The sequence below is a fragment of the Phodopus roborovskii genome, unplaced genomic scaffold (genome assembly GCF_943737965.1).
Source record: "Phodopus roborovskii unplaced genomic scaffold, PHOROB, whole genome shotgun sequence".
NCBI classification, from domain to species: domain Eukaryota; kingdom Metazoa; phylum Chordata; class Mammalia; order Rodentia; family Cricetidae; genus Phodopus; species Phodopus roborovskii.
This window is the reverse complement of record NW_026125680.1, coordinates 2,433,456-2,456,369: the sequence shown is the minus strand read 5'-3', so window position 1 is coordinate 2,456,369 and position 22,914 is coordinate 2,433,456.

The window sequence follows — 22,914 nt, the reverse complement described above, 5'->3', positions numbered from 1 at the left end:
GTTACCTTCTCATGACCAGCCTATTTTTTTTCCTCTAACAATTATATTAAGTGTGTTCTCTCAAATTCTGGCTTGACCCAACATTCTGTCTGTGTGTATTATGTGTTGGTTGTATGAGTTGATGTCTCAACAATTTGAGGACTCCTCACTATTGTTGCTATGTGAAAGTTTCTGCCCCATGTAAAAATCTAATTATTCAAATCATCATGCCTCAGAGCAGTTAACCCAGCTTTGTTCTAAATGAAAGGATTCTTGCTACATTGGCAGATCCTTTAAACCCAGAAAAGGCGGTAGAGATGAATGAAGAGGGAGAGGCATATGGGAAAACAAAATAGAGCAGAGAAAAAAGACAAAGCACCAGAACTGTAAGTACAATCAGAACACCAGTAGTATCTGATAAATCCCTAATTAATGTTCTCTGTGCCATCTGTAGCTTCTCTTTCAGGCATTCCTTCTGGTGATTCCCTGCATCATAGTCAGAATGATGGTGAGCTCAAAAGTTCTGATGGCTGCACCCCATTGATGCTTTGGAGACTTTGGTGCAGTTGTGGGTCATATGGCTATTGGTTCCCAGTAAAAGGTTCATGGCTGCTATGGTTCATTGATAATTTTTCCCTGTTTGAGGCAGAGTGACTGCTCAAAGCCATGTGCTTCTCTGACACAAATCAAAGTCTTTCCTTCACATAGACTGGCCATTGTCTAGTCACAAAGAGAAGAGACACAAAGTCCGATGTGACAATGTTTGTGCAAAGATCAAAAATGCCTTTATTTTCTATCTTTTGGTCAAAACTTACTAATTCATTAACTGTGATTTCAGTTCATTAAGCACTGGAGGAGCACTAGTAGTTCCTATGCACAACAAAACAAATTTGCTAACCTAAGAGAGTTTAATGTCTATGAAGGAAGACATTAATTTAAATAAGTCAGATGGGTTGGAGAGATGGTTCAGAGGATAAGAGTGCTTACTGTTCTTGCAAAGGACCTGAGTTCTGTTCCCAGCCCCTACATGGCATCTCTCAACCACTCATAATTTCAGTGCCAGGGATCCAATGTCCTCTTCTGACCTCTGCAGTATACTGGCTGCATGTAGTTCATATACACTTATTCATACACACACACACACACACACACACACACACACACACACACGGAAAGAAATAAGCAAGACAGTGGTTGCTAAATGGCGGAGAGTGCTGGAAGAATAGAGGAAAGACTAATCAAAGTGAAGTGATTAAAAATATTCTGAGGCAGTGTGTGCCAGGCCCACAGACTGTTTTTTCATAGCTATGTTGACACATATACTATCTGCTTCAATAAATGTTCCCAATTTAGCAGCCTCTTTGATGGAAATAAGAGGATGTCCTGGCAGGATGAATAAGAAGGGGAAAAGTCAAGGTGGTATGGATAGTCTAGAAAGGAAGTAGAGAGTCTTGGAAAAAGCATTGTTCAGTATCCCAGAACAGGAATACTCACTTCTCACTTCGCACATTTCATCATAAAATCACAGCTTAGAATGCAGCTGGCAAAGATATAAGAGGTCATCTCACTCGACTGCTACATAAGGCTTGAATCCCCTTGAGACTACTATTGCAAACAGAAGCCCACAAAGGGGATAAAAGTTTTGTGAGAGGAAATGCAATTCAAGTTGAATCCTTAGAAATCTCACCCCTCTCTCTGCTGGAGTTCAAATACACAGCCTCACACATGGTAAAAAAAAAAAAAATGTTGGATCACTGGGTTTTGGTGCTTGAAAAATAAAAGTAAAGATTTTGAAATGATGATACCCAAAAATCTCAAAGAAAATATATGATTTCAATGAATAATTTTAAGTGATGAGCTGCATAGAGCATACAAAGTATATGGAGTTGAGAACACAGACACAAACTTAGTAGGAATTAAATCATGAAGACTTCTTAGTATCAGGCCAACTAATACAGAGTTGATTCAATAGTGAATAGGGAGTTTTGGCAATGTAAGAGAAGGAGAAGAGGAGAAGGCATTATTGCAAATGGATTTTGATGACAGGGTGAGAGTGTATATCTTGTGCTCTAAATCAGGTCTTCCAGCCCATCCTCAATAAGCCAATTGAAAAAGTCAAACTAATAGTAGAACATATAAAATTAGGCCTTATTCAATGGGCCCCATTAGGAAAAGGGACAAAGAGATCCAGCAACCAGCACGCTATTCTTGCCAAGTCCATCTTTCGGTCCTGAAGTAAAACTAAATTTTAAATGGAGCAGTGGTTCTCAACCCATGAGTCCAAAACACAGGGCTTATCTAAGACCTTCAGAAAACACAGATAGTTACATAACAATTCATAATAGTAGCAAAATTATAGTTAAGATGGAGTAATGAAAGTAATTTCATGGTTAGGGGTCACCACTATATGAAGAATTGTATTAAAGGGCCACAGCATTAGCAAGGTTGAAAAACACTGAAATAGAAGGACAATGATATGTACATCTAAGCAGTCCCAGTCAAGATGTGGTCCCACTCACTCTGACCCATCGGTATCTAGGCCTTAATCTCATTGTATACTGTGGTCTGACAAGTTGTTAGAACTGTGTGACATCTGTTTCTTGGAGACAAGTTCCCCTTCTGGCTAAGGCCTTTCCTTCTCCCAGCATGAGATACTTGAGGAAATTCCCATTTCTTTGGGATCCATTGTTTCAATCTGATAATGAGATTGTGTATTGAAAAGGACAGAAACTACTTTTCAGTTGGTGCAGAAAAGTGGGACCTAGTGACGTGTGTGTGTGTGTGTGTGTGTGTGTGTGTGTGTGTGTGTGTGTGTGTGTCCACACTCGTGCATGTGTGTGTTCATCTGGTAGTTAAGGATTATCGAAGAGCTAGAACATCTGTTCTTGCTTTGGTTCTTATAACAACTCTACAATAGATAAAGAGACATTATAAGGCATAGCAAAATCACAGGAGTTAGAAGTCTGGAGCAAGAGAACTATGAATTGGAGGCCATGTACATTACATAATCAAACCCTGTTTCAAACAAATGAAATGAAACTAAACACCATATGAAAAGGTAAGTGTGAATGAGAATGCTGGGAAAGAAGTTGTTTGGCAAAGACTGACTAATTAAAACAGCAGTGATGTGGAGAGGTTGGAATGTTGCGGATCATGAGCCTAAATATACTTAATCTTTGTTTAGCTTTAGCCTCCTGAATAGCCATTTTTGCCCACTAACTAACATCTTGTAACTAATAGATAAAAATCTTTTGGACTCTAGCAACTTATCAGACCAATAGCTCCCACCAACCCAAGAGCTAAGAATGTCATCATTTGGGACCTGTAGGACAGACTCCCCCATCTTTCTGTAACAGCCTCTCTGATGTACCCAATGTATTTTTGCCCTTAGTTTATAATGTTCTTAATTCTGCTACTCTAAAAGTTCATGAAACACTGCTTCCATGTGGGAACCTGGGGAAACATCCTGTGCTGGTTTGAATGAGAATTGCCCCCATAGGCTCACATATTTGAATGAACAGTCACCAGGGGGTGAAAATTGTTTGGAAGGATTAGAAGGGTTAAGAAATATGCTTTTGTTGGAGGAAGCCTATCTCTACTGGTGGGCTTTGAAGTTGCCAAAGCACATGCCATGTCCTCTCTCTCTCTCTCTCTCTCTCTCTCTCTCTCTCTCTCTGTCTCTCTCTCTCTCTGTCTCTGCTGCCTGTGAATCAGGATGTAAAGCTTTCACCTACTTCTCATACAGCATCCCTGCCTGCTGCCATGCTATGCTCCCTGTCATGATGATAATGATCTAACCATCTGAAGCTATAAGGAAGCCCTCAATGAAATGATTTCCTATTTGTTGATAATAGATTTTTTTTTCTTTTATAAGAATTGCCTTGGTCATGATGCCTGTTCCCAGCAATACCACAGTGATTCAAACTTGTCTACAGAATAAACTATGGCACTCCTTTTGAGGTAAGAGCTTTGTGTGTGTGTGTGTCAAGAATGTCATAGTGAACAAAATCAATCTCAAGACCTGACCATCTGACAAGAGCAATAGTGTCTCCTTAAACTCAACAATTCTCCATGTGAATTCTAGGCTTTGTGCAACATTTTACCAATAAGAAAACTTCTCTTTGCTCTTTTAAATGATCTATATATTTTCAGAAATAACCACTCTTCGTTAGCAATTTTGTGTGTGACAATCACTTCTTAAATTCTGTTAACTAACATTGCTTTTTTATAATTTTGTGCATCTAACACTATATATTCCAGTCACACTCAACTCCACCTAATTCACTGTGATTCCATGGTGACTGGTACTATGTATTTTTCTCTGCTTAGAAAAAAGGAAAGAAAACAATTCTTCTTGTTTGTGCAGAATAAATGGCTCATGATAGACTTAGCAACTTTCATTAGCTTGTTTCCTTATCGTGAAAAAAGCTCCAGCTCAAGGCAATCCATCCCTTGAAACACTTTAATCTCACCTCAACCATATTGCTCTCTGAATGAAATGCACCAAGAGAAGAGCATCATTCACTCAAACTTCTCTCAAGCCCTGTGGCTGCTGGTTCAATGAGCAAAGGAAGCCTGCATTATAGTCAGAAGAAATAGCACTTCTTTCATCCATTCATGTTATGATTTCTGCTACAGATAAAATGGAAACCCCAAAGCATCCTCTCTGGGGGCTATGAAAACACACTATATGCATATACAAATATTAAATAAATTATTTTTTTAAAGTCACTTCCAAATGAAAAGTAATGCGATGACTCACAGTTGAACCTTGCCTACCCCTGAGGACAGACACAAATGGACACAGAAGAGTTACCAGATCAGCTGCAATTGGAAGACAGAAACAGTCTCTGATCAAGGGGCAAAATGAAAGGCAAGTAAAAGACTTACCTTTAAGAGTGGATAACCCATGCACACTTTAGTTAGGAGAATGGCATTCTAATCATCCATTGCATAGCAGATTGCCTGAAATTAATAACAAGAATACATTGCATAGTTCAAAATCACTACAAGAGAAGATTTTGAATGCTTCACTACAAAGAAATGATAAACATTTAAGATGATAATTTTACTCATTAGTCTGATTTGAGCATTATGTAAGGTTATAGATGAATCTAAACAGTACACTATAACTCCCAAATTTGTATATTTATTGTCAATTAAAAATGAATTCTAAGGCATGTATGATATCACACACCCATAAACCCAATATTTGAGGGTTGAGGCTGTAAGATCACTACAAACTTGAAACTATATATAGACTTCCAGAACAGCCTATACAATAAGAGTGTGCCACCCCCCTTTTAAATGAGACAACTCAGCAGGTAAATGTACTTTGCCATCAAAGCTGGTGACCTGTTTGATCCCTGGAACTTACATCATGAAAGAAGACAACTGACTCTAGAAAGTTGTCCTTTGCCCTTCATACCTGTGTCAGGCAATGCACATACCCACATATATGCACGCACAAAATAAACAAATAAATATAATAAGAGAAAAAGCAGGAGCCTGATCAGATGGCTCAGTGGTTAAGATGCACATACTACTCTTATAAAGGACTCAAGTTCAGTTCTCAGCATCCACATCAGGTGGTTCACAACAGGGCTATTTTACTTCTCTGGATTTCATGGTCACCTTTACTCATCAACCCCCTCCCCCCCACACACACACACACACATTCATATACATAATTAAAAATGAATCTTTAAAAAAAGTAAAAAGTCAAATTTGTTTTTTCTTCTTTTCCAATTAATATTCTTTTTAATTTAAATAATACCCTTTCATTTATTTTATGTACCAACAAGCTTTACCTCACTCCTCTCCTTCTGTCCCCTTCCCCTCTACTCCTTCCCCATCCACTCCACTCTTCCTCCATCTCCCAGAAAGGGACAGGCCTCCCATGAGCTTACACAAAGCATGGCAGGACTGAGCCAAAGTTGCACAAAGTTGAGGCAGAACGAAGCTCCTCCCTTACATGGAGGCAGGGCCACGTAATCCAGCATGGGAAACAGGTTACCAAAAGGCAGCTAAGTGCTCAGGGGAGGTCCTGCTTTCCCTGTTAGGAGCTTTCCTAAGAGACAGAGTTACATTACATTATTGTCACACACATGCAGAGAGCCTGGGTCGGTCCCATGCAGACTCCCTGATTGTCGATCCAATGTCCATGAGCTCCCATAAGCTCAGGTCAGCTGTCTCTGTAGGTTCCCCCATTATGACCCCCTGGCTGGTACAATCCCTCCTAGCTTTCTTCTGCAAGACACTGGACAGAGTATTGGTGATGGCAATTAGGGATGTCACCAATCTGATTAGATGGCCAGTTCAAGCATCCTCTCCATCCTTGCTAGGAGTCTTGCCTATCCTTATGGATTTCTGGGGGTTTCCCTGGTACCAGGTATAAACACTTTCTGACTAGACTCAAGTCCCATTCCACCAAATAGAACCCATAAATAACTAGCATCATTACTGAGGCCAAGAACCTATATCATAAGTTCTAAGAGAGAACCTGATACTATTATTTTGCTAAATAGATAATGTATTAAAATGACTCCTAATGAGTTACCATTATACACATAAATTGGTGCATCTCTTAACTCTCATCAGAGAAGTTTCTTATAGTAGAAGGCAGTTAAATAGAGACCAACAGCAAGTCAGGATATAGAAAATAGAAGACTTAGAAGTGCTCAACCCCAATGGGACATCTATACCGCACCCCCCAAATCCAAGGCTTAGGAATCTTCATGGAAAAAGGAGTAAAAAGAGGATAAGCACCAAAGGTAGGAGATGACTACATGGAAACAATGTTTTTCAGATACAACAGGAGTAGACTCCGATATGAACTCACAGTAGATGTGACAGCATAAACAAGACCCGTGATGCTTAAGCTAGAGAAAATGGCAGCATGAAGGACAGGAGGTAGGCATGGAGTCCAACCTCCCACCCCCCCGGTTGAGGAGCTATTGGTAACTGACAACTTCTAAGACACACATACACACAAACACATGCACACACACAGACAGACAGACAGACAGACAGACAGACAGACAGACAGACAGAGAGTCTTTTCTTGTAGGATGTGACCCTTAGCATTCTAGGGCTGGTGCGGCACGAATAAGGAAAACCCAGAGACAGATATTGGGGTTCAAGCTAAAGATCAGAAAAGTAGCCAGCCACTAGCTCTTACCTCTGCCTTGGACTGAAATGGTGATCCTGACTCCAAGAATCCCATGTGGCTGAAGACTGAATCCCCAGAATATGGGACCCTGCTCCTATTTATATACCTCTCTACTGCTGGGATTAAAGGCATGAGCAATGTTACCCTTTTTAGACTGACTCACTCTTGTGTAGCCCATGGTAGTCTTGAACTTATAGAGGTCCATCTGCCTCTGTCTCCTGCCTCCTGGGACTAAAGGTGTATGCCACCACTGCCTGGTGTCTATGGCTAACTAATGTGGCTGGCTTTGCATTCTGATCTTCAGTGACTTTATTGGATAATAAACAACATATCACCACAGGCAGGCCCTGCACACAAGAATTTTTGTGTAGTACAAGTTGATACTATGAGTATCAGGGAAAGTGAGTACACACATGAAGTTGGGGGGGTAGGGAGGTAGAAGTGGGTCTTAGAGGAGATGAAGAGGAAGTGAATATGATCAAAATACAATGTATGAAATTCTCAAAGTGTTAAAATACTATTTTTAAAAATCACATCTTTAAGCTGGGAATAGAGGCACACATGTTTAATCCCAGAAGTAGAGAGGCCAAGTCAGGAGGATCTCTGTAAGTTCAAGGCCAGCCTGATCTACAGAGTGATTTTCAGGACAGCAAGGGCTGTTACAGAGATAAATCCTGTCTCCAAAAACCAAGATGGATGGATGGATGGATGGATGGATGGATGGATGGAGATAAAGAGATAGATAGATAAATAGAGATAGATAGATAAATCATATCTTTTAGTAAGGTATAAAGGCACAGCAGCAGGAGTTAAAAATAAAGTCAATGAGTCAGTGTGACTGTCTTTTTCACCTATAAGGAGCCACTCAGTTCTGTGTTGTTCATCATTTTTCACTTACAACCACAAACTCTCCCTTTTCTCTGCTTGCATAGTTAGGGATGTTTCGAAGAATTATTTAATGTTTTTAAGTCCTGACTTAAAAATTTTGTGTATCCACCATACAGAAATGGGTATTTATAAAGGACAGCCATGAGACACACTGGCACAATGGACCTAGGGTATAAATAGCCCAGGGTTGTGGAGAAGAAAGAAGAGCATAACTTTCTGCTTTCTTAACTCTGAGTAGATATTCAAGCTCCAAGCTCAAGCTCCCAAACAAATCTGCTGTGCTGCTGGATGCTGCCCACTATCATACCAGAATGGTGAGGAAGTTCTGAGTGTAGGTATTAAAATAATACCACCTAGGCATTTCACTAGGTTTCCTAATTCAGTTGGATCCTCATTCTGAATGCATTAATAGTGTTTCTGTGGGGTCACTGATTGGGGCAATATGACCTAGTTAAAAGATCAATCAGCATGAATTTAATGACCTGTTTCTCCTCAAGCAAACCACTTTACTCTCTGAACCTCAAACCTTACTCATAAGGCAGAGTAGCTTCCCCATCCGTGTTATAATTAGTGTGGTCTAATACCACAAGCAGGTAGAACTCAAACTGCAATGCTCAAGGCAGCCCTAAAGTACCAGGGCTCTTCCATGCTGGGGTTCTGTTTCATTTGGCCCTGGGAAAGTGGTTTGCCACTTCACTCAATAAACAAAACCTCTAAAAAGTCAGAGCATGAAATATCTGCCTTTAGTTAACCAATAACTGACTGAAATCTTCCCTGAAGCCATAACACAGCAGGCTAAGAATTTGGTAGCTGATTAAATCAAAGACCATCCTCTATAAAAAAGGGTAATTTTTCAGAATTCTTGTTAGCAATTCTGTGTGAATATGGTATCAAAAAGTACCTTTTCTGCTTTCTTTATGCAAATAGTGCTGTCTTGATTTTACTGATCATAAAAGGCAAGAAAGAATATGATATATTGCTCCCATCAGAGGACCCCCAGACTGATAGCTGGGAAACCAGCATTGCACTGACTCAGGCCCCCTCAACGTGGGACTAAGTCAGAAGGCCTGGGCAGTCTAAGGGACCTCTGACAGTGGAACCAGGATGTATCCCTGGTGCACAAAAGGACTTTGGGAGTACATTCCCCATGGAGGGCTACTCCCTTAGCCTAGAGACAGGAGAGAGGGCCTAGTCCCTACTCCAAATGACTTGACATATTTTGTTGACTCCTACTGGAAGGCACCAACCTCCCTGTGGAGTGTGGGGGGGAATGGGATGGAGGGGTATCTGGGGGCATGGGAGGGAGGGAGAGAGAGGGAACTGGGATTGATATGTAAAATAAGGAAAATAAATAAAAAAAATAGGATATACTGCTCAATATTTTCACATATATCACTATTTTAATAATATAAATAGTACAGAATATACAAGAGGGGACTGTCTCCACTCACACCTTCTACCTCCTGACACTTGTAGGTAAGTATGCTCTCAGAATTCTGTCACAACATATATGCACATATATTGTTATAGTTATTTTCCTATTGACATGGCAAAAAATCATAACCAAGGCAACTTATAAAACAATTTAATGTGAGGGCTCACAATTCCAGAGGGTTAGAGTCCATGACAATCGTGCTATGGAGAGTAGCATCAAATAAGTAGTCGAGAGCTACCATATTAAGACAACAACCATTAGGGAGAGGGATAGAAGGAAAGAGGAAGAGAGAAGAGAGGAGAGATAGGGGGAGGGAGGGAGAAGGAGGGAGGGAGAAAATGAGAGAGAGAGAGAGAGAGAGAGAGAGAGAGAGAGAGAGAGAGAGAGAGAGGGAGAGAGAACTAAGTAGAAATGGTATGGGCTTTTGAAACCTCAATGCCCTCTTTCCCCTAATGACATAGCTCCTTCCACTCCATTTCCTTCCCAAACAAATAGTTCTATCAACTGGGGACCAAGCATTCAAAATGTGAGCCTATGGATGTCATTCTTATTCAAACCACTATATATATTTTTTTTCTCACAGAATGTTATTTTATATAGTTGGCTTTCATTGATTCAACAATGCCATCTCAGAAAATTATAAACAAACATACAGACATATTTTTTCCAATGGTAGTTTTACATGTAGTTCCACCTTGTTAAAGTTATCCAGTACTTTACTGGCAAATGTTCAGCACTTCCTTCATTTTCTTTTCTTTACATTTTTATATTACAAAAAAGTGTTTCATTTTATTGTATAAATTAGGGAAAGAGTGCAGAAGATGGGGGCTCTGGTTTCTGATGGGTCAAACATTATTGTCACCCAAACCATGAAGAACAGAGAATCTAGACCACCAGTATGCAGACTTGGCACTATTCCTCATTTTGCTGAAGACTCTAGATTCCTTCTGCCAGTGTAAAAGCCTGGGGCAGTTTTGCCAGCAGAATACTCAGAATCTTGCAATGGTTTCCTCTGTCTACTAAAAAGTTTGTATAAGCTTTATGGATTCCATCCCAGCCTTTGAGACTAATTATTCTTCAAAACTCAAGCCTATATGTCAACCTACCTATGACAGAACGGGACCTCTCAATAACGTTAATTTACTGACCTCTCTGGCTTCCCTCTCATCTATAGGAAGTAGTGCATGACCAGCCCTGAAATTTCTTTAGGGTAAACTGGTGAAACCGCCATAAACTTCACCTTAATTAGTCACTGATTACACTAACCATGCATATTCATTTTAGAGCTTCCCACTCTATGGGTTTTTCACTCCATTTATTTTTTAAAGCCCATTTCCTGTTGAATATGAAATTTAGCACAAGCCAAGTCTTCTCAGTAACTGACGTCAATACCACCTTGGAAGCAAAACTAAAGAAACACAGATCCTGTGCCAACATTGTGGATTGAGTGAAGAACTCCTTTCTGTCTTTCCCAGAGGCTCAACAGTTTGGACCCTTCTTGAATGCTTAATGAGAAGTGTTACACATGCATTTGGACCACAAGTTCTTCTTTGACTCTCAGTGCTGCAGTTTTACAGAAAAGCTTTCACTGATGAGACAGTACCAAAGCACCTAATGCACTGTCTCCTCCAATCTTTGCCACTATCCCTTTAAAAAGTTACTGTGGAAACCCAATTGGTTAGTAAGCTCATGAGGCCCTATTCTGAACTAGGAGAGGAAAAATCATTTCTCTTGAGGGCTGTGGCCACAAGTAGGTCACTCATGCTCTGGTAGATGGTCCCACATTCATATACATCTGGACAGGACTAATTGGACTTACTTAGTTGTTTTAAAAGTTAAAGAAGAGATGAGATTAAGTTAGGAGGAAGACAAAGTGGGTGAACAGGTAGGTCTGAAGGGAGGAAATGCAGAGGGAGTATGATCATACTTTATTCCATAAATGTATGAAATGCTTAAAATGAAATAAGTAGATGCTCTCATAGCTAATTAAAAGAAAATTGGAATTCAGATACAACTATAAGATAACTAATTTGGTTTTTAGTTGTCTGGGTTCTTTGTATATTCTAGATGTGAATCTGCTATCAGATATAAAGGTGGCAAAGCCTGACTTCTTTACACAGTGTTTCATTTGGTATATGCAACATTAAATTTCACAAGGTCCCATTTGTATCTATTGTTGATTGGAGTTCTATTCAAAAAGTACTTACCTGGGAACATGTATTAAAATATTTCTCCTATTTTTTCTTCCAACAGCTTGTAAGTTTTATACTAATATATTTTATCCAATTTAAGTTGATTTTGTACAAGATGAGAGACAGGAATCAAGTTTAATTCTTCTACTTGTAGATACTCAGTTTTCATAGCAACACTTTAGAAAAAATCTGTCTTTTCCATTCCATGTATGTTTTTGGCACCTTTGTTGAAAACCAGGTGGCTATAGATGTGTGAGTTTTTTTTTCTGGCTCTTCTATTCTATTCTCCTGGTCTGTGTGCTTATTTTCCTGCCAGTATCATACTGAGCTGGTTACTATGGTGCTATAATATAATTTGAAATCAGGCATTGTGATATCCCCAACATTAGTATTTATAGTTAGGATTATTTTGGTTATTTTAGGTCTCTTATATTTCATGTTAAGATTTTAAAATCATTTCTGTGAATTTTAACAACACTGTATGCTTATCTAATCTGAACTTTGTCTTTATAGAAACAAAAACATATTGATCCTATCCCATTTATACTATAAATGATTTTTCATGGAAAAAAAGTTTATAACAAGATTCCAGCAGTAAGCATACATATCAACGTGTTTGATCCTTGTTATTATGACCTAGAAATGCCTATCTTCTCCAATGGAATTTAAGCTTCGTGTTATTTAATAGAAACTCACATATTATTTAATATAGGACAGATTCTTCATTTATTCTTCATAACAATTGATTGTGTGAACTTATGACTATTATTATCTCCATTATTCTGAAGTAGAAACCAGGACACAGTGAGGTTTAATGAGTTATCTGCTTTCAGGTAGCTGCTAAGTAGAAATATAAAGATTCAAATCCAGGCAATCTGACTGTAAAGTTTGTATTAACTGTCCTTTTGCAGGTGCTTTGTGACACAGTAAAACAGAGATATTACATTGTTCAATACTTACATTCTTTATGCATAGCACAAAGCTTGTAAATACTAAAAGTTTAGTAAATATGTCTTTTAATACACACACATATATGCATATATATGTAATCAGGTCTTATGTGAACCAGGCTGACTTTGAACTATTCACTCTCCTGCCTCTATTCCCCAAATCCTGAGAATACAGACATTTACCACCATGTTCCTCTCAATAAGTATATTATATAAGTGACTATATCTTAAGTGAATGAAGGAAAGAATGAATGAGATATAAAAATAAAGAGCAGGGAATTTAGAATACACTAGATTTAAGCTTTTGTTCTGTACAGTCTGGGCTCCAGGCCATAATATTTTGGAAATAATGCAAGATTGGGGCACCCACTACAGGGAGGATCTATATCTCATGTGAAAAGATCTGAAACTTTTCTTCACTGACTGGCTGGCATTAGACAAAAAAAAAAATGATTGTTAGTAATGGACTGTTTTTGCTTTATCTATTAGTAGAGTATTTTCATCTTAGTGTATTAATATAATGAATAATAGGTATGCATATATAAAAGTTCAAGCTCCTATTGTATGATCTGTCTTGGTGTATATTCACCTTCATTACATATAGTAACTTTGACATTGGTGGATTCTGTGTCCCAATAACTTTCATTCTTATACTCAGTTGATAAATCATACTGACCTACAAAAGTAGTTGTCGGCTAAAGCCAGTAAAGATTTTGTGATGACACTAATTGAAGGAGATGGCTTAAAAGCACCATTTCTATACAGAAATTCTCCTCACTTGATGATTTCTGGGGATAGAGTCTAGTTTGTCAGGGTAACCAATCAAACCAAAACCACAAACACCCCAATGCTTTTCATGCTGACAGCTACAAACTTAAATCAATAACCTTTCCCAGAGGTGGGAAACAGGGACGCAAAGAGGCCATTCCTTGTCTGACTTACAGAAAGATGGCAACATTCAGTTCCTTATATGATAGGGAAAAAAATTAGGTGAAAACAAACGGAAGAGTGTCAAGAAAGAAAAACAACTTTCATTCCCCATTCAAGGCTTAAACTATAAAATTTTCAAATGAGCTTGGCCCTCCTACACATGCTTCTTGGGGTGAGTGTTTGGCCAGCTCAGGTCTAACACCTCTACCCTCTCCTTGATACTTCCTGGGTTGGCTCTGCATCTTGACCCCCTAAGCCCTCTGCTTGAGTGGACCCGCCCAGCCATGATGAACCATCCAGATTCTGCCCTCACCTCAATCTTACCCCCCCCCATGCCAAGAGAGCTTTGACCAGAGTTACTGACATAAAAGTCCTGACCCACCTACATCCATTAGGAAAAGAGAAGAGAGAGAGAGTACACACACTGGAAGAAGGGATGCAAAGACGACAGTACAAAAACACATTCAACAATAGAAAGACCAATATGACACCACCAGAATCTAGAGATGCTACACAAACAAGACCTGAACACACAAACGCAGATGAAGCAGAAGAGAATGACCTTACAAACAACTTCATTAAATGATAGAGTTCCTCAAAGGTGATATGAGAAAGTCCCTTAAAGAAATGGAAAAAAATAAACAAACAAACAAAACATTGGAAGAAATAGAGGAAAAGACCAAGCCCCCCCAAAAAATGCAAGAAATCAACAAATCTCTTAATGATAGCATGAAAAGCTGGGGGGGGGACAATCAAACAGATGAAGGAAACAATTCAAACAGTTCAAGACATGAAAAGTAAAATAGAGACAATAAAGAAAGCATAAACTGAGGGAATTCTGGAAATAGAAAAGCTGGGTAAATGATCAGGAACTACAGATACAAGCATAACCAACAGAATACAAGAGATGGAAAAGAGAATCTCAGGCAGTGAAGATAAACTAAAGGAAATAGATTCATCGACCAAAGAAAATCTTAAATCCAACAAATCCATAACACAAAACATCCAGAAAATATGGGACACTGTGAAAGACAAAACCTAAGAATAATAGGTTTAGAAGAAGGTGAGGAAGCCCAGCTCAAAGGCGCAGAAAACATATTCAACAAAATCAGAGAAGAAAACTTTCCCAACCTAAATAAGGGCATGCCTATGAAAGAAAAGAAGTGTACCGAACACTAAATAGACTGGACCAAAAGAAAAAATGTCCCCTCATCACATAATAATCAAAACAAACAAACAGAATAAAGAAAGAATATTAGAAGCAGTAGCAGTGAAGGAAAAAGACCAGGTAACATATAAAGGCAGACCTATCAGAATTACACCTGATTTCTCCATGGAAACTCTGAAAGCCAGAAGGTCCTGGATAGATGTTCTACATATACTAAGAGTCCACATATGCCAGCCCAGGCTACTGTACCCAGCAAAACTCTCAATCACTACAGATTGAGAAAACAAGATATTCTATGACAAAACCAGATTTATATAATACATATCCACAAATCTACAGAAAGTTCTGGAAGGAAAACCCCAACACAAAGAAATTAACTACAATCACAAAAAACATGACTTGACAGACTTTGATGATCCCTCATGGAAGGCCTCACTCTCCCTGGGGATGGGATGGGGGTTCTGTTGGGGGTATAGGAGGATGGGAGGGAGAGGAAACTGGGATCAATATGTAACATAAGAAAAAATATTAAATAAAAAATTTCAAATAAATCCCCCAAGAACATTACCACAACATCTATGTACGATTCAACTATTCATGTATGCCTCTTATATAGTCCAGGTTCTCCTTGTATTTAGAGTAATGTCAACTCTGAGGCTAAAGAAATTCTGCCACAGTATTAATGGCATATCCTATATTGAAGCATTTTCTCCAAGATTTGCATATTACAAAGCACCTGTTTCCATACTTCCCCCCATAGGTTCTTTGCTCCATTTTAGTCTAGGAGTTCAGAAGACTCTTACATATCTCTAACATTTCATGCACTAAGTATGAACATTATGTAAAGGGACTGATGTGCCATACACATCCTCTATGGTTACATAATTCCAGATGGTACCTTCTTTCTCAACAGACTTTCCTGGTCCATTCCTAGCCAAAATTCCAGCCAGTGAAAAAGGCAGGTTCTCAAAAGGAGCAGACAGGAGAAATTGGGGAAGTACAGCACCTTTTATCACATGGGATAGGAGCCTTTGCAAAGCTTTCCACACTGACACATTTTGCACTTGCATGTTTGTCTAAGAAGAATGCTATCTGCATAACAGACAACAGTCTGGAATTCAATTACGTTATTTCATTATCTCCTTAAATACACTGGAATTCATCAGACATGTGTCCTGACTACAAAATTGGAAAACACCATCCCCTCCCATTGAAAGAGAGTTTAAGCCGTGCTAGACAGTTGGATAGTATGAGGAAAACAAAATAAACACACACCATAAATTATCATTGAGGAGCTAGGAAAATGCTGAGTAAGTTGAGTTTATCCCATGGCTGAAAACAAAAATCATACTCATCTCACTGAGATATTTAGATGCATCTTCTCTGTCAATCCACCCATAATAAAAAGACACTCACTGTACTTGGACAGGATACCCTGGACAGGCCTATTTCTTTTTTCAAATTCCTCATTCTGCTTCATCATAGTTCTGGGCCAAAGTTGGTGCATCAAGAAGGATAGCTTGGTGGGTAAAGGCAAGGGTCTCTGAGCCTGACCATCTGAGTTTGTGTTCACATGGTAGAGATACCTGACTCCTGTACACTGTCCCCAGACCTCTGGTGCATGCATGCATGCCTGCATACATGCAATAAATTAAAAAAAAACATTTTTAATTGTAAAACCAGCATCTCAATGCTTACAGCTTAGTTCTTTCTTCATACAAAACAGCTGTATAACACACATGGCTGCTTTTGCAATAAAAGATTAACTAGTATTTAATGTCAATAAAGTTTTCACAGACTTTGTAACAGCCAATAAAAGTGAGAGGTATACAGCAGAGTGTCTCTGAAAGATAAACAAACAAGCATTATCAATAACCCAAAGTGAGAAGAACAAGAAGGGGAAATACAGTACAAACAAGATCAAAGGATAATTATAAGCAGAGAGGAAATTCTATAAATTTAAATAATATGTGGAAATTCAACTTTTGGAGGACTGCTGATTTACACTTATGAATTCCATTGTTTCTTAAAATCTACATCAAGTAGATAATCCAAAGACAAATACTTAAGTGGTAATTTTAATACAAGCATTGAGTAGTAATGTACCTCTTTGTATAACTACTTCCTACAGTTCTGTTTTCTTTCTTACGTCACCTAAAAAGACATCTCTAACCCACTTGTGGAACCTTGTCCAGTCTCACTCCTGGCCCTTTACAGAAGTGCTCAAACATGTCACATTCCTAGCTCAGGCTTTTGTGGCTGCATCTATGGAAGGCTTAAAGAAGTGACTTTGAAACACTCATTCTCACATGAAGAGGGTTACTGACTTAGAATCCCTCCCACCAGTCTTTGGGTTTTGTAGAGCTGGTTTTAACATCCGGAAGAATGATAGCTTTAAACAAATTCAAGTGTAGAACAACCAAAATACCATACATATACCTCAAATGTCAATGACATGTTTCCAGTTAGTGACAGTAAGTTTATATTGCCAGAGGCTGACAGGTTCCAAGGCCTCTGACTTCTGTAATTAAGAAAGACATGCCACATTACAGACCAAACAGGAGCCAGAGTGATCTTGAAGTTTGGGAACCTGTGAATACTCATCTGTATATGTTCAAGAGGGGTGAGCATCTGTAAGGCACTGTGGTTCAGGGTACCCTCGCCATATGCTATCATAGAATGAGCATGTTCTGAGAGATAGGTTCAGGTTCAAGTATTGGTGCAGTAGCTTCTTCTTTATTTGATCTGTTTAATGCACTAACCTGAGGCTTCATGATTTGGATATTCAGGATGTAAGGCATACGGAATGATGCCTGACACACAGTCAAAGACAGTGGTTACTCTGTAAATTCTATAAAGATGCAGTGTCACAGATGAGTTAAGGTTGAAGTTCACTGTGAGGGAGACTGACTCATTCGAAGCTGAGGGGTTTGTTTTTCGATTTGTTTTCTTTTTCTTTCCCATGGAAGGTGGTTTTGTCTAATGTAGTTTATGGTACTTAAAAGCCCCACAATAGCCCAGGCAATTCTTTGCAACTGTCACCTGTCATAAATAGGATCCCAATCGTTGTTGTTTTTGTGAACATCCAGACCATTGTAAATGACAGAGATTCAATGTCACCCAAGGCCAGAGTTTCTTTAGAACCTAAAACTAGCACAATGTTCTGTAATCCTCATTGTCTTAACCTGTATAAAAACAAAATTCAACAAGATTTTCTTACTTGGTGTTATCCGGCTAAGATAAATTTCATTACAACTGCTCAAAATGCAGAAAACAACTGACTATGTGGTGCCCAACCCTAGTTGATACCACTACAACACAACGCCTGTACCTAAGGGACCAAAGAGGAGACAACAAGATTGTATGACACAAAATACTAAGACTTTTGCTGTGACATTGTATTTCCTAGAAATGACAGTGGAGCTGTACCCATGAAGTCTCAACAACATGGCTGCCTACACAAGACCTGACAAGGACAATAACAATAATAATGTGCATGGGGGAAAGTCGAGGAGGCCACAACCATGCACGAAGAACTACAGGCAACTAAGGGATGATGAGAACAAGAGAAACAGTCTTTCCCAGGGACGAAGCACTTAATATGAGTTATTCAATACCACTTGGTCATCCCTGAAAATCATATACATACAAATAATAATAGACTGGGTGAATTATATTCCTATTTTATGCATCTATGTTTACATGTCTATCTAAAAGAAAAGAAGACCATACATTAAAGAGAAAACAAGGAGGAAGAACATGGGAGGGGATGTAGGGAGAAAAATGATATAATTATAATTAAATTTTCAAATAAACACTAAATTAAATGAGGCAAATGTCGAAATAATATACTTTTTGCTATCCTAGGATTTTCAATGTCCTATTTAATAAAGTATTTTTAAAGCAAAATAAAATTGTTACTGTAAAATAAGAATACAAGTAACTTTATTACAGTTGTAATATGTATGTCCCGGTCTATAAATTCAAGGTAGAGTTCTTTTGATAAATGATAAACACAAATTCAGTGTTCCTTTGCCTTTTGCCCTAAACACAGAGGAGGTGAATTACCCTAGACTAAGAATACTTCAAAATAACACTATAACTGCCCTCTGAGCCTACTGGTTATAGCAGCATGTATCTTGGAAATTGAATGAGAAACATGTGTCACCATGCTCAGTGTTCAACCCTGATATTTTGTGAGACTCTTACTTTTCTGGCTATTGCCAACTGATGGAACACAAAAGGAAATGTCTGACATTGAAAGGATAATTCTGTTTATTTCACTCTTTGAACCAAGTTTTGCTAATCCCGTAGGCCACCTCATTCAGGGTCCATTTACTTAGTGTGCTATAATGAATGCAAGACGTGGAGTCAAGCAAACTATGCTTCAAGTCCATTGTGCCACACACCAGCTACCACATAGTAATCAGAAGAAAAAGGACTATGATATTAAAACAAAAGGGGAGGCAGTCAAGTGTTCAGCAATTATGGTGCTTGCCACTAAGGCTAATGACCTGTGTTTGATTCCCAGAACCACATAGTGGAAGAAAAGAAACAAATCCTGAAAGGTTTCATCTGACTTCCACACAGGCACTGTGCCACACACAGAACATCTTCACCAAAACAGTAAGTAAACTGAAAAGTTACAACAAAAGCATGACACACACGTGTCTTAATTTCCCCATCAACAATTAGCGTAACTGCTTTGAGTGGTTGTTTTTACATGACACAGCACCTGGTGATAACAAATACTCAAGAAATGAAAACTGGTCCTGGAGCGATGCCTCAGTGGTTAAGAGCTCTTGCTGTTTTTTCAGGGTTCCCACATTCAGTTCCTAGCACTCAGAACACATATCATGTGGCCCACAGATAGTTGTAACTCCAGTTCCAGGGTATTCGATGCCCCATACCCTCAGCTGGCACCTGCATACATATAGTGCATATAAACCTATACAATGCACACATACACACAGAAATAAAAAGAAATAAAAATGAATATTCTAAGCAACACTTGAAGTGCTTTCTATGTAAAAAAGATACCTAATACATAATAGATCCATGAGACTCTATAGTAATAAAAAGACAACCAACACTTACTTAATGCTCATTGCTCTGCAATGCTCTAACAGCACACAGTGATGTTTAAAATTTTCCATAACAATTTTATAAAGTGAGTGCTGTTACCCCATTTAGGACATGTACAAATAGGGGCTTCAAAAGGTAAACACTTGAACCTTCAAGCCCTGGGAAGCATTGGGACCTCAAGCCTCAGAGCCTGGAAGCCGCATCAGTGAAAGGCCAGAATCCAAGCTCAGAGGCAGCATCAGAGATTTGGGCCAGAGCAGCATCGGGGAGTCACAAGCCTCAGACCCTGGAGCAGCTTCAGGGGTAGGTTCCAGATACAGGTCCTGAGCAGTGCCAGTGAGAGATGCAAATCCCAGCAAGGAAGCCTTCAGAGGAAGGCCCAAGCTTCAGGCCTGGAACCGGGTCAGGGAAGCCATGAGCCTTGGAACTGGGAGTGGTATTAGGGGGAAGCCCCAGCCTCAGTCCTAGGAGCAAGAAGTGATCACTGGGTGAAGCAACAATAGCACTTACCAGCAGTAGCTTCCAAAAACTATTGCAAAAAGTTCCTCTGGGAAAGAGCACCTTTGTCCCAGCCAGCATCCACTGCCATTTCTCGGTGCAATATACTCCCCACTTCACCCCACCCCCCCGCACCCCATTCCACCCCCTGCACCCCACCCCCCGCACCCCACCCCACCCCACCCCACCCCACCCCCGCACCCCACCCCACCCCCGCTACCACATTGACTCCACCCCATCTATACCTCCAATGGTAGGAGCGTCCACCAGAGCTGCACCTCTCACCACATAGTAATCAAAACAATAAACATACAGAATAAAGAAAGACTATTAAGAGCTGCAAAGGAGAGAGTCCAGATAACATATAAAGGCAGAGTTAGACCTGACTTCTCCATGGAAACAATGAAAGCCAGAAGGACCTGGTCACAAGTTAGGCAGACACTAAGGGACCACGGATGCCAGCCCAGACTACTTAACTCAGAAAAGTGTCCAATAACCATAGATAAAACCAAATTTAAGCAATGCCTATTCACAAACTCAGTCCTACAGAAAGAACTAGAAGGAAAATGTCAACCCAAGGAAATCGCCTATGTCCAAAAGTACACAGGGAATTGAACACACAATGCCATCACCAACAACAAAAACAAAAATAACAGGAACTAGAAATCATTGGTCATTAACATCCATTAATATAAATGGTCTCAATTCACCTATAAAAAAACACAAGCTAACTGATTGGATATGAAAAGAGAATCCATCCTTCTGCTGCATACAAGAAACATACCTCAAAATCACAGACAAACATTACCTCAGAATAAAGGTTTGGGGAAAAAATTTCCAATCAAATGGAACTAAGAGACAAGCCGGTACAGCTATCCTAATATCTAACAAAATAGACTTCAAACACTAGGATACAAGGAGTAACTTAAGAGATTCATACAAGTTCCCTCACAGAAAGGGAAAAGAACAAGATCCCCTGAGCATATTGGGAGTGGGGGTGGGCAGTGAGTGGAGAGGGAGTTAGGAGATAGAGAAGGGAAGAAGAGGAGAGCATGTGGGACTAGGAAGATTGAGAGAAAAAATATATATACCATAATAGAGATAATAGAGGGAGCCATTATAGGTTTGAAGAGACAACTGACTCTAGAGAAATGTCCAGAGACCTACAAAGATGGCCCCAACTAAAATCTGAACAACAGTGGAAAGGCTACCTTAAATGTCCTTCCCTGATAATGATATCGATGACTAACTTATCCACCATCATAGAGCCGTCATCTAGTAGCTGATGGAAACAGAAGCAGACACCCATAGCTAAACACTGAACTGAATTCCTGAAATCCAGTTGCAGGGGGTGGGTGGAGGAGTGATAAGCAAAGGGGTCAAGACCAGGCTGGAGAAACCCACAGAAACAGCTGAACAAGGGAGAACTCATGGACCCCAGTCTGATAGCTGGGAAACCACCATTGGACCAACTCAGACCCCCTGAATGTGGATCTCAGTTAGAAGGCCTGGGCAGTCTAAGGGACCTCTGACAGTGAAACCTGGATGTATCCCTGATGCACGAAAGGACTTTGGGAGCACATTCCCCATGGAGGGAAACTCCCTTAACCTAGAGGCGGGAGGGCCTAGTCTGTACTCCAAATGACTTGACAGAGTTTGATAAACCCTCCTGGAAGGTATCACCCTCCCTGTGGAGGGGGAGAGAGGGGAGGGGGTCAGGGTGCAGGGGAGGGAGGGAGAGAGAGGGAACTTGGATTGATATGTAAAATAAGAAAAAATAAAAAATATATAAAAGAAATGTTAACATAAAAATAGACTTCAAAATGATAAAGCAGGACATTTCATATTCATCACAGGAAATATCCATCATGAGGAAATCTCAATTCTGAACATCTTTGCCCCAAACACAAACACTGATTGGATACAAAAAGAGAATCCATCCTTCTGCTGCATGCAAGAAACATACCTCAAAATCACAGACAAATATTACCTCAGAACAAAGGTTTGGGAAAAAAATTTTCCAATCAAATGGAGCCCTGCATTTGTGAAAATGTAAGCACTTAAGATCACAAAGCTGGAAATTAGCATAGCTGGACTCAAAATCAGACATTCTGATTTGAGAGCCCATGAGAGTTCTTGGCCATTTACTGTGTGTTAGACATTTGTCCATTACAGTGGGAATGTGGCATGGAACCATACAATAGCTCAGACTATAACAAAAGATATCACTTATTAGGTTCCTTTTTACTTTCTGATTTGTACTTGGATTTTGTATATGTGTTATAGAAAATCCGGATATCAATAATGCATGATATGTTGTGACTCTATGGATTGAACCTAGCTTCTCTCACATGCTAGGTAAGTGATCTTCCATGTAGGTACAGACACAAACATTTTTTTCATACAGGCTTTGCTAAATTGCTTGAGCTAGCCTTGAACTCGTGGTCTTCTTGCCTCTTCCCCAAAAGTGATTTGTACTCTTAGATCTGGATAAAATTGTTTATAGACGATAGCAGTAGTGTCCTCCAAATTACTGTAGTCATGTTTCCTATTCTCTATAAATGCAAGTTTCTCCCACTCCAAACTACACCTTCTTTGTAATTCTTCATAGTTGCTCC